General features: G+C 37.5%; 1 protein-coding gene and 1 long non-coding RNA gene across 3 annotated transcripts in view; both read right to left on the bottom strand.

Moving 5' to 3' along the window:
• Window positions 1-5,906: 5,906 nt before the first annotated feature.
• On the bottom strand, window positions 5,907-9,938 carry LOC144708608 (uncharacterized). Of its 2 annotated transcripts, none has more exons than XR_013582819.1 (2): window positions 7,059-9,938; window positions 5,907-6,002 (listed from the first exon to the last, which is right to left on the bottom strand). It is a non-coding gene; the product is annotated as an uncharacterized LOC144708608 (long non-coding RNA). The 2 variants fall into 2 exon arrangements; XR_013582818.1 differs by having other exon boundaries at window positions 9,011-9,938.
• A 3,207-nt stretch (window positions 9,939-13,145) lies between these two features.
• LOC144708507 (putative ADP-ribosylation factor GTPase-activating protein AGD8) overlaps window positions 13,146-13,941 on the bottom strand; it is a 5,040-nt gene continuing 4,244 nt past the window's right edge. Inside the window, exon 9 of the transcript XR_013582794.1 lies at window positions 13,146-13,588. The gene's annotated coding sequence lies outside the window, so the exon portion shown is untranslated. The remainder of the gene's footprint in view (window positions 13,589-13,941) is intronic.

Genomic DNA, 13,941 nt, shown 5'->3' with positions numbered 1-13,941 from the left:
AAATATTTGATAAAAATAAATATTATGAAAACTTTATGATTATGTTAAGTAGATAATGGGGTATCTATAGTAATATCCACAAGTATTGAAGGTAAATAAGAATGAATGATATTTTAGGACAGTGAAATGATTTGGTAAAATATGGTATTTATAGTTATGTATATGGAGATTGGAGAAAACCCAGAAAATTTTAGGATTTATCTTAATGGAATTTGGACGTTTGGGCTATGCTTTTTATCTTAGGAATTTGGCTTTATCTGATGGATTTCAGTTCATAATAAGTTACTGTAAGAGGATATGAAACATGAATACATATTTATCTTAACCCCCCCAAACTTGAACTCTTCTTTGATCCTAAAAAAGAAATACCCCTCTCGTAGTTCAGATCATCAATAGTACTCATACATAATTAATTAAAATGAAATAAATGAGTGCCCAAAATATCCATCTTTCATCTTTTATTGATTTAATCTGGAACTTGTCACTTTTGACCAGTGAAAGTATATGATTAAAACTTAGCAATATAATTTGGTCAATATATAGATATTACTTTAATGCTTTCTCACAGAGAAAATTAAATACAAGATATATGTTTTCTGGATAATAAGGAGCATCGTGATTTTATCCTGAGGACTTAAGAATATTTTTGATTTAAATTACAGATAAGTTTTATTTAGTTAATTTATAAATTTTTAAGGGATTTTAATATATTTTTATAAATATAAATACAGAATTCTGTGCTGATGTAAAACATTTTTTAGTCACTTGCGTTATAAACAAATTTTTTACTGGTTTGGAAGGATTTTGAATATTCTGATTAAATTTAACCTTATATATATATTAAAAATAACAACAAAATGAAGAAATAAGATAAAAATAAAGAACACTCTCATGTGAATATTTGAAGGACTTTTAAATGTATTTTATCTAAAATGTATGAAGAATATAGCAAAATTAAAGTGTCAAGCTAACTCATCCAACATATAAAATAGTAAAAGAGATAACATGGGATTTGAAATAAAATAAAATAATATTGAAATAAATAAATGGCAGAAAGTTATTTTATTAGGAATGATTGGAAGGTTGATTTTCTCCTCCATGCGCCCTTCCAATTTGTGGAGGCAATGCCATTGGGCAGAAGAATCTACGTAATAAACATCCTATGTTAGTTCTGGTTCAGTCCTAGCCTAACCTTCTTCATGTGATTAGTTCTCATATAAGTTTTCATCATTCTAATATCATTGATAATCTTTGTATTATTTATCATCATCAATAGAATCCTCCTAATTTAACTGGGATTTGTAACTGTTGTTAACTTTCCACTCAGACCAAAAATGGAATGTATATCTTTGATGTTATCAACTATTATGATATTGCTTATATTAGTATCCCGTATTTCTTCCATTCACAAAAAAATTAATATGGAATAAGGGTACAATGCTTGATCATGTTAAATTTCCTATTTTAATATATATTATCAAAATCAATCAAGCAAGATTTCTCAACTCTCCCCATTCATGGTTCATCTAAAGGTTTTGCATCCCTAGCTCGTTTAGTCTAGTTGACCCTTTCCAATTGATCTATTAGTTGGGTCACCATATCATGGGTTGTTGAGGTGTGGTGCATGGTGTGATGACAAAAATCTCTGCTGATGAACCATTTTACAATTGTAATTAATGGTGTGGTGCAGCTGATTCTGGATATGAAACTTATTAATGTTTCAATGTAGCTAAGTTCCTTGACTTGTACGGGCCTCAATTCTGCTCCTAAAGTCATGCCTTTTTGGTAGGCATTCAAACACTTATACCGCTGTATAATGTTTTAAGTAAAAAATAATATAACCTTCTATGGAGAAGAAAAAATGACAGGGATTAAGCCTATGGTCGAACTACATAACTTGTTTTTAATTACTTCCATGGTTGTGCCTTGAGGCTTGTCAGCAGGCGTACTATTAAAATGATTCATCAGTAGAGATGTTCCCATAAGCTCCTCTTCTTACAATGGTACGCAATTCCTATTTTAAGTCTTTCTGCATTCAATGAAATTCATACACCATGGATGTAGCTAAAGTTGGAGTGTTAAGCATAGAAAGTTTCCATATTCTTTTTTATTTGACCATGGAAGGCAGGACGTTGAAACTTTCTTGTTCATTCATGTACCATATAGAGTAAATATATAAAAATAATATTTTATATATTTGGCACTTTTAGGGGAAAAATATTAATTAACGTCTTCCTCTCTAGCATTTCACATTGGTCATGAATGGGATATACCTTTCTATATTTTTTTCCTATAACTGTAGTAACCAAATAGGTGTTGAATGGATTTGTGTCTGGATCAGTTTAGGGATTAAATGTCCATAACATTCCATAATGTAATACATAAGATTGCATGAGCTTTCTAAATATGACAAAGTTCACACCTGGATCTGAATTATTTGTATCAATAAATCCACCTCTCCTGCTGTGTGATGAAGGCCTATATTATGATAGGGTCATATGATGCTCACTTTTCTAGACAACATAACAGATCATTTCTTTTTTCAGACAAATATTTACTCATGAATGTCCCTCTTTTAGTGACATAAAAATACCAATATTGAATTTTCTCTCAAAAAATATCTGGACCAGCTCACAGATCAACACCCCATAGTGTGAGTCTTTCCTTATGTACTATTAATATTTTGTATATGAAACTTCCCTTCATCAAACAAATTTTCACTTGATCCCTATAAGAACTATGAATTTTTTCCATAAAGATTCATATTTATCACTTAATGTTACTTCAGAAATGTTTAATCCCTCTAATTCAATTCATGAAATTATTGGGTCAATTTCTGAAATCACTACCTGGTTCTATCCTTTCGGATAAATGGGAACAATCTCAATATGACAGTAAAAATGGGGTGTTTGGCTATTGCTTTCTTACTTGAAGGATAAATCATGGATAATTTCTATGGTTCTTCAGAAATTAGTCATGGGAATCCAGTTAAAGCAATAATTAAAAGTGTGTTGTCTTTAATGATATTATAATACTGCAAATGATTAGAATGATACCGATAAACCATTCTAGTGTTCCCTTCCTAGGTTTTTTGTTTAATGTAGTATATATATTGCATCTAATCTCACGCCTTCATAAAATATTGATGACAATGATGAGGAAGATGAAGATGATGAAGTGAATGGGTCATATATCTGTTCTACATCTGCAACGGATATAATAAAACTCGAGTACTTATCATTGTACCTAAGTAGAACTGGTTAACTTGACACTCAAAACTTATACAATTGTGATAAGTATTTGTGATGGATTGATTCACTTCAAAGGAATATAATAATTTGGGAATTGATATTCAAATCAAACCACTAGGGATGTACTATCCACCTAATTTTACTTAAGCACGCCAATATATTAAAGTACAATTTTAACTTATGAATATATTAGAATCATAATTTAATTCAAGAAACTAAATAAAAAATTGGAATCCAATCTAATTCGATGAAAACTTATTATGAAAACTAATGTCAGCCAGACTTTACTTATTATCCAGGCAATACAAGTTTAATTCAAAAAATACACATAAAAATTTAGAATAAAATAATCTATCAATAAATAATATGACTAAGAAAGTTATTTTATGGCATTTAATGTATAATGATAATTTTTATGAAGGAAAATCTTCAAATGAAACATATATTATATAATAAGTAGATAATGAATTAGATGATATGTATATATGATATTTTTCAGAATAGGTAACAAGAACTATGAGATAAAGATATACTATAATATATGTTAAATTAACATAAAATAAGTCAAAGGTCAAACCTCAAATTTAAGGTAATAATTTGTCATTGTTATTCTATTAATAAGTTTAAAATTATAAACCTTAACTCTAAGGTCCTTTTCATAGATTAAGGTTTAGACTTCTCTTTATATCGTGATTAAGGGATGAGAAAAATATATTTCATAAATTAATAATATGGTGAGATGAGAAGTATGATAATAAAAGACACACACACACACACACACATATATATGGAATGCTTAATTTATATAAATGAATGGAAAAAGTAAATTCAATGAATGATGATGATGCGTTAGATAGATATGAATGATTTGTATGGATATGATGGATGATGTGGAGGTATTTAGATGGATAGATGGGAATGGATGGTTGTGAATAGATGCAGATGTCGAGAGGAAGGAGACAAAGTAGGCATAAGAAAAACTCAATGTAGGCCCTCGTATTCTGTGAGGGTTAAGATGTTTTGTGACAGTGGGTAAGCCTCTACACTTCAATGTTGTTTTCTCTCTTCACTTGATAAAGAATACGAATAAGATTTGTTGGATCCTTGAATTACTTTCTTTCTCTCAGCCAATTCAAGTAGGAGAAATCTCAGAATAAATTTTAGACGAATGAAGGGGTTATTTTAGATACAGCCATATGAATGGATAGATAAGAGTACGAAGAAGACACCCTCAAAATTGATGCCCAAAAATATTTCTGGATTGTCAAATATCTTGATTTGAATATGAATCATTCTCTCTGCTTGGGTTTTTCTCGCTCCTTTGTGTTAAATCTCCAGTGTGGCATGAAATATTCAGGAAATCTAAATATTCCATGTTGATTTATGTTCCAATCATAATATTAAATTCTTTAACGACATGTTTCAATGCTTATTCCAAAATTTTGGCATTGTAATTTGTCATTCTCTTTACAAGAATAAAATGTAGCCATTCGTAGACATTTTTATTTATCGGTGACACATTTGAAAAACTAAATGATATGTTTTCAATCATAAGATTAAATCCTTGAATGATGTCTTTCCTTGATTTTTCTAAAAAGTTGGCAACATTGTCTTTATTCATTTTTTCTATTTTTCCAGATCTCCTTTTTTAAATTCGGAAAGTGCACTGGTTTCCATTTAAATATACACATTCTCTCAGTCCACGACATGATGTGTAGACAAAAGATTTTTTTTTAAGAAAATGATTTTTCATTATGGCATTACATTTTATGGTGCCATAATGATAATTGTTTATAAATGTCTTCTTGCCAGTCATTGGCTACATCCATCATTGTGTGCGGAAAATGATTGGCCACAATTAAAATGCATGGGATTGTAGTAAGTTGAAACATATGAATAAATCCAGAGATATAAATTAAATCTCTTTAATCTTTCAAAAGAATATATTTTCACTTGAAAGTTTTAGTTTCTACTCAAATTTATGGTCAGGAAATTCTAAAATTCTAATTTTAATGCCGATTATCAGACTTAAATATTGATTGTTAATGACTATGATGTAAAAAATCCAACAAATCCAAAATCTAAAAAATCAAAGTATCACTTAAAATATATTTTCTAATTTTAAGCTTCATAAAAGGCATATTGAATTATTTTTAAGCTTAATTCTAATTTTAAGCTTAATGTAATCATTATTTTGTTGTCATAGTATGTATATGAAATGTTGTAGGCCAACATTAATGTATATTATGTGGCTTCAAGCCAATCACACTTCCATAGTATGTTTAAGTTTGTCAAAATAAATATTTGTCATTTAATGAAAATCATGAATATTGGAAATGAATAGGTGAATTACAACGAGACCACAAGACAATGACCAGTAATATTTAAGCATGAATCCTAAATATTTCTTTCTGAAGAAACTCGGTATGGACATCTAACTAGGGAAGTTCATGCGGCGTGAAAATTCGCACCATCCGTGCGAATTTTCGCTCGCACGAAAGGCACCCTGCGATGTGTGGTGAAGAAGAAGAAGAAGAAGAAGAAGAAGAAGAAGAAGAAGAAGAAGAAGAAGAAGAAGAAGAAGAAGAAGAAGAAGAAGAAGAAGAAGAAGAAGAAGAAGAAGAAGAAGAAGAAGAAGAAGAAGAAGAAGAAGAATTTGTTCAAACTGGATTTCTGGATGATGGTAAAAGGGTTCAATAAATCAGGGAATCTCTTTCTCTGTCTCTTAGATTTGCTCTTTCTCCTTCTGTCCTGAAATGTATTCGCTGATGTAACAATTGATTGAACAATCTATGCTGATGAAGATTTCACATTTATCAATCTATGATGAGAGAGAGACAAATTCCATCTAAATTAAATAAACTGATTGGATTGTTGGATTGAGAGAAAGAGAACAGCCCTATAATAATCAACCGCAAACTGGTATTCCAGGATCGTGCGAATCATGATTGATTGAATATTATCAATAGGATTAAAGTATGAACCCACTTATAGATCCGCCCTACAAATATCAGCTAAGAAGCTCATAATAAACAATGTAGATCGCTAATTACCTTCGCCTTCGGACTTGGCAGCGTCTTCTTCAAAGGATAGTAGACAAAAACGACAGAGAAAGAGGGGAATAGGGGAGGGAAAGACGGAGAGTGAGAGAGACAGGAAGAGGGGATAGAAGATGACCGATACAACGAGAGAGAGAGAGGAAGACGAGAAGGAAAGCAAGGAGCCGAGGACAGTGAGTTAGCATCTCAGCGACCGAGACTCCAAGAGCAAGAGAGAAGGCACGAGGGGGGGAATCCTTCATAAAATTTTCACATTTGCACCAATTCGCACTGCACTGAGGTCTGTGCGGTGTGGTGTGCGAATATTTTGTGCGATGCGGTGTGCAAAATTCGCACCGCACCTGATGTCGTACGTTGTCAAGGACGTCGTTCGGTTGGCACTGAGTATGATGGCTCGGTACCGATAAAGGGTAATGTTATCGAACGTCGACGGTGTCGTCATCCGATGGATGAAAACCTAATGGGTTGATGTAGCTATGATGTGATGAAGATGCGTCCTACATGTCCTACGTGCAGGCTCTGACTCCAGGGAGGCGCCAAGCTCCAGGCTTGGACGGGGTCGCCGGGTGACGACGATGGTGGCCTCTCGAACCTTGTTAGAGCGACGAAGGCATCTACAGCCGAACGGATTCAATCTGTAGGGCTCTCAATTTTTCCTCTCTCACCTACCTAGCCCGAGCGCGGTGGAGTCAAATCAAAATTATACAGCAAGAGATAAGTAAACGACCAACGGGAGAGGATGGTGTACCTCGCCGGCACGTGGCTCGTGGTGCAGAATTCATCGACAGGTGGGAGCGGTCGAAGCGGGTGTGGCGGAGAGGCGACGGAGAGCAAACGATGGCTCAACGAGCGATGTTGATGCCGGAGCGTTGGTAAAGAGTGGAGGAGAGGAGACGTAGGAATGACCCGAAGATGATGCGGCTCGAGCGACTCCGCTGGACCCGTCGGAGCTAACGTGCGATAGTCAGCTCGGGCGAGTCATGTAGCAGGTGTGAGCAGCGATGACCATTCACGTGTAGGGCGGAGAATCCCAGCATTGTCTGGTAGCCAGAGGCGGGCCAAGCCGACAAGAGCCGGCAGTTGGCAGGAGCAGGAGCGTCACCTTGGCACCGAGGCATGGTCAGGTGGGAAGCCCTCGATTAAGATGTTCCCATCCAAGTTCGATCCAATCAAGTGGAGTCTCGACCAAGGGGTTTCCGGTCGAATGTTTTCATGGCTACGGTGGATCCCCTCGTCAAGAGAACTGCACAATCAACCAACGGTGACCAGCTGATGGATTTCTCGACCAGGGGAAGTTCTCGATCACAACCAACGTTAGAGAATCACATCTGAATGATCCAATCAATAGATTTCATGGCAGATTTTTCCCTGGGCAAGTGAATTTCAAGACTGACGGTGTCTAGTCGATTGGCTTCATGACCAGATCGATCGGCAGGAATTCCAAAGCGGGTGCGGATCTGGGTAGATCGAGATCCTGGGAAGTATCCAATCGACAGAGCAGTCACTCTCGTAGGCCCTCAGACCAAGGGAGAAGTCCCATTTGAAAGCCCCAATTTGCCCGTGCAACACCCCTGGTCGCGAATTCCGTGTGTCGCGGCATGGAGGAGGCTGCGGTGGTGGGTTCGTTGACCAGCAGGTGCAGGCGAACGGCGGCGACGGTCGTGAATCTAGGACCCCCAAATTCAGTGGGAAATCTCCAATTGACAATCCCAGTTCACCCAGGCAACATCTAGGTCGCGACTTACGTGCGTCGTGGTAAGGAGGAGGTTGCGATGTGACGATCGTTGACAGGCGGCGAGATTCTGGGTCGTGGGGGACTCTCCACAATAGAGGGGCTGGGTAGGGAGAATAGGAGGGGAGTGGGCGAGGGGGAAGATGGACAGACCCTTTCCCTACCTCCTTCCGGTGGGTTCTCTCCTTCCTGCCAGCTTCAGCGGGCTCCTCTCCTCCCCCCTTTGTTGATTTCTCTCGATGGAGGGGGGTGAGACCAAGAACAATGACACAAACTTTATTCTTAATTCCTCGTCTAAGGGTCTAGGGCGCCCCCCTCTTCCCCCTTTATATAAAGGGGGAAGAGGTCAATGGGCCCCCCTTAGTGGGTCAACAAAAAAGGAAATAGGGTCCATTAGGGGCCCTTATAGAATGGGCCCCCATTACACATAGAAGGGGGGAATTTAAAACATAAAAGAAAAGGACAAAGGGGAAATGTGGGAGGGGAAGTCCAAATTGCCAAGGACCCTGATGCAGGACGAAGGCAGAGTCGTCGCCCCGAGGGGGGTATTTGAGGACGATGTTCGGATACCGAGGGAGATAATACACGGACGTCGTCGAAGACGTCGTTCATCGGTGTGGACCTACCGAGATGCGACTATGTGATGCGATGAAAACCCTAGGTGACTGTAGTTGCAGGCCCCGACTCGTAGGGTTCTCTAGGCTCCGTGCTCGGGGCCAGGCGACGAATGACAGTGACGGTGACCTCCTGACCCTCGTCGAAGCAACGAAGGAGCATACGGCGCCGAGCGGATTAAATCCGTTGGTGCACTCATGTAACGGTTGGGCTCAGCCCATACCTAGGATAGACGCTCGATGGACGCTCTCGTGTCTGTGTATACTCTCACCTACTCTATCCCGAGCACGATGGAGTGCAATCAAAGGGCATACGACAAAGATAATTAACGCGTGGCTAGAGGAGCGAGGTACCTCTTGGTGACGTCGTCCTGGATTCATATACCTGTCGATGCAGAGTGCCGACGGACGGGGCCGGTGGCGGGACAGCGTCGCTCGATTGGCGGCGTGGTGCGGCTCAAGAGCGGTGACGCTGGAGCGGAGTCGGAAGGAGGAGTGAGGCGACGCGGCGTGGACCGACGCGGCGGCAACGACTGTGGCCCGATGCGACGGCTCGAGCGTTGGCGCGGGCGACGCCGGAGCAGGTGACGGCGGCGCGGCGGCGGTCTACGGTTAAGGCGCAGGGCACGGCGTATGGGCCTGCGGAGGTCCAGCGGCGGTGGGAATCCGACGGTGGCGTAGATCGGCCGATGGCGGCCGCGGACGGCCGAGAGCGGCTGCAGTTGCGCCCTCGGCTGCCGCTGGCGCGGCGGCGGGTTGCATCTGCGACTGCGAACGGCTGCGGCTGATCCCTCGGCTGCCGCGGCCGCAACTTGCAGCTGTAACTATGATCGCGGCCGACGACGGCCGTGGCTTGCGGCCGCGACCGCGGGTTGCGGCTGCGACCGCGATTAGCTGTGGCCGCGGGCTGCGGCTGCAATCGGCTACGGCTGCGGGTTGCGGCTGCGATCGGCGGCGGCCGCGGCTCGGGCGGCGGAGGGGTGGCCGCCCTGGGGCTCCGGCGACGGGATCCGGCGGCTGCGGCGGCCCCAAGGTCTCCACCAGCGGCCGGCGGCCGGATCTCGAGCGGCGGCGGTGCGGGGCTGACGGCGTCGCCGTAGGCACGGGCTCGTTGGCGGAGTCCCGACGGAACGGGACTCGGCGGAACGGGGGACGGGCGATGGCTGTCGGCCCCGTTCCCGTTCCGCCCTTCTCTCTCTCACTCTCTTTTTTTTCCTCTTTTTTTATTCTTCCTCTGACAAGAGGACGGAACGGGACACCTTTATTTCCAAAAATTCAGTGTCTTTCTAACTCTCTAGGGCGCCCTATCCTTCCCTTATGTAGGGAGGGTGTTGGGCCCTAAGGAGGGACCAAAAGAGGGGGAAACCCATTAGGAAAGGGGCCCCCTCTTAAGACCACTAATACAAATGTTTTAAAACAAAATAAAAAAAAGAAAAGGAAGAGGGTTCGATGGGAGAAAGACAAAACGAAAAGGGCCTTTGCGACGATAATGGCCCAAGAAAATCAAATCTATCTAGATACCTTTCGTTCTTGCCTTGGCGGGCCAAAAGTTAGTCAAATATATTGATCTATTGATCTATCTATCAATTCTATCTATTGATCTTCCTAGTTAGTCAAAACACCTTGGTGGACCTTCAAAACCCTCACTTTATTTCAATCAGCCTCTCTAGAAGGAAGTGAGTTCAAAGATAAATTTTACAAAAACACTGAGGCTCTATTTATAGATCCAACAGTAAGAACATAAATTGGAAGGAAAAAGAAAGCTCCGCTCAAACTTTCAACCTGAAATGCCTTTTGGATTTGTCAGACATCAATTTGAATGTGGATCATTCTCATCCCTCCAATTCTCTCTCTCCTCCCATTTCAGAAGAGTCAAAGAGCCATCAAATAATTTCATAAAATAGATATTAATTCATAAAGAATATTACATATTTTAAATTTCAAAATGATATCTCTCGAATATAATGCCAAAAAATCAGGAAAAATTATATTCCGATTCAAAAATTATTTTCTTTGGATTTGACGTCAGGAAAATGCTTGAAATTCAATAAAATTCAAACTGTTGTTCTAAAAAAATTTAGTAATTTTGGGCTTGACAACACACATATATAATTAATTTAATGCAAATAAATAAGTAAATACAATCATATTAACCTACTAAAATGCATGTTATCAGTCTCTCCTTAGGTTTCCCCTTCTTTTCACTCTCTTCTATTGTGGAATGGTGAAAATATCTCATCCTATATCTAGTGTTATTAATCAAGATGAAGATGATTATATCTGATGCTTTTGAGGGCCGCACGGATTTCTTTAGAGGTTAGAGATGTGATGCTTCTGATGTCTCATTCAAAAAACTGATTTGAGTCTAAATGAGGTAATTCAATAATTAATGAATTTCAGTTTTATTTTACAGGTTCAGTAGGTTTCATATTTATCCTGATGCATGAATCTCATCTCGGATCATCGATTGATGAATATTTTGGTTTTGAGTATTAGATAAATATATCTCAGGGTTTAGATATCTTTACATAAAGAATTATATGCTTATCTAATATTAAGATGATAGTTAATATTAGATAAATATATATTAAAATGTATAACAATATATAATCTTTAAATTATATAATGGGGCAGACTGTTCCGAGGAATTTGGCACAATGGTGTATAAAGGTTGGAAGATAGGGAGGGAAAAAGTGGGAAAATGGTCACAGCTCATGTGAGTGAGAAGTATGTATGAAACATAGACCTTAATGACCATTTGTTTTGAAGAGGACTGATGAAGTATAATATTATGACTAAATATATGAAGTGAGATAGAAAGCACAATAGAAATAAATAAACTATAAGGGACTGAGATATAAGGGAGTGTGTTCTAAGAGGTATCTGAGTTATAGAATATAAGGGAGTGTGTTCTAAGAGGTAGTGGATTACTTGAGTTTATCGAATATTATAATTCAGGTTCAAATATATGAGAAAATAAAATAGCTTTATTTTTTATTAAACCTGATAGATATTATGTGCCCTTCAAACCAGTCACACTTCTATATCATGTTCATTGAAATAAATATTTAATCATTGAAATAAATATTTAATCATTGAAATAAATATTTAATCATTATTATTCTTCTGTCATGTTTATAATTAAGCCCTTGAATATATGAAATGTCTTAAGTGATTTATAATATAATAATTAATAGTCTTTATACTTGTATTCTGAATATTCCTATTCAAAGGATACTCAAGATAGAAATTTAAATATCCATAAATATTATCACTATCTAATTGTATTTATATGATAAGTATCATTGATTGCATGTTTGTTATGGTAGTGGCACTAAGAGATGGTGGGTACTCTTTAGGGAAAGGGTTTAATGAATTAATACATATGAATCCTTGAATTTATAACTATCAATATGGTTGATTCATATTACAGTTGTGTAAGTTGTTATTTGACCCGAGATGCCAAATACATCTTATGGATGAAAAGTTATTTTTTGATTACGACTAGAAAGTCCCTAATCACATGATCCAAATTAATATGACCTCAGATATAATAAGAATTGCACAAAGATGATAGGATGGTCAAAATTGCATCATTGGACCTAGGTCTAAAAACAACTTGCAATGCTGTGATATGAATCAACTTGATTGATAATTAGAAATACAAATCAATTGGCTCTAGGAATACGATGCATTATAATTCTTTGCCAGGGTAGTAGAAATATTGGAGAAGAGATTCTCCAATGATATCCATTATACAGTAGTACTAAATGGGATGAAGGATCAGGGTTTATATCTATACCATAACTAGCAATGGTAAATATTGCACAAGAAAATTGATACACCACTTTTTCTAGAGCACTAGCTGTAGCTAGCCATCTTGTGGGAAAACTATTGGAACTACTGAAACTATCCATTGGATGACTTAATCATTGATTAATGAATATATATACTGATATACTTTATTTATAATGTTGATAAATAAATATTTTTGGGCTATTAAAGTCATTAGTTACACCTATACATGGGCCTAGAGGGTTACACACATTAGATGATAGATACTAGTGGATATAGTTAAGTTATTAGGACTTTGAGGAAAATTTCCAATAAGGCAACACGTCATTCTTTTAAGCGACTGAAAGGTATTTTTCGAAGGAACCAAGAGATGGTCGAATCTGCTCCATACTACTTCGTATGATCATCCTTTATTTTATAGTTTCATCTAATTCAATTAGTATCATTTCCGTTGCGAGAATTATTTTGGATAACCCAGCAGATCTGATAAATGATATGCGTAATTCAAGTACATATACAAAATGTGGAGATTCGATTTGATGTCTTACAAATTGAGATACTTTAATTAGAACTTATATTATATGAATTGCAATTGAATTAATGGGAGAGAGTGATGTTTGGAATTAGATAGATGATAAAAATATAATTTGATGGAGATAATGAATTTTTTTGCAACAAAAAAAACTGAGATATATTTTCATAAAAGCATATAATTTGAGAGATTAGATAGTTTGCCCATATAAAACGGTGAATCTATATTACCCAATTTAGTCATGAAAGAGTATCTCTAGACAATTACAAGTATTTCAATATTTCTTTATCTGCTAGTTTATAGCAAATATCAAATATTTGAGGATGAGATAAGTGGAGTAAAAAATGTACAAGACCATGGAAGAGGAGAAACCATTGGAATCCTTGGTAGACAACACAATGGAGTAAGATATTCAAATTTGCTCTATAAGAGTTGAAGTTATGTCAACAGAAAAATCTATATCATACGGTACAAACTAAATGAGACATCATCAGTTGATAATATATTTTGTTTCCTACGATCGCCAGTTACAAAGTCATATCTTGATTTCAGAATTTCTTGAATATTTCCCACGAATAAGATCTAATCCATATTTTTTAGGAAATCTGCATAAACAATAGGAATTTGAATCTGAAATAGTTCTAACATACATCTAACCAGAGGCACAAAGGGAAATGTCTTTCTGTTAAAAATACAAGATATAAGGCGAAGTATCTTCACATAAATATTGTATTTGCCTACAGATTGATTCATTTTCTTTTATTGAAAAAAAATCACATGAAGTTAGAACTTTTGCCCTATTAAATTATGGTCTAAAGCATAATAAGAACTGGTGTACGAGGAGAATTTTCCACTTCTATTGATTCCTCCAGATTGGATCATAAAAATAAAACGTTGCTGCAGAATTCTATAATCAGAATATCTTCAATCGATTTAACAAAAATAATAGGATGGATTT

Source organism: Wolffia australiana, chromosome 10, assembly GCF_029677425.1.
Source record: "Wolffia australiana isolate 7733 chromosome 10, ASM2967742v1".
Lineage (NCBI taxonomy): Eukaryota > Viridiplantae > Streptophyta > Magnoliopsida > Alismatales > Araceae > Wolffia > Wolffia australiana.
This window is presented reverse-complemented; position numbering and strand designations above follow the sequence as displayed.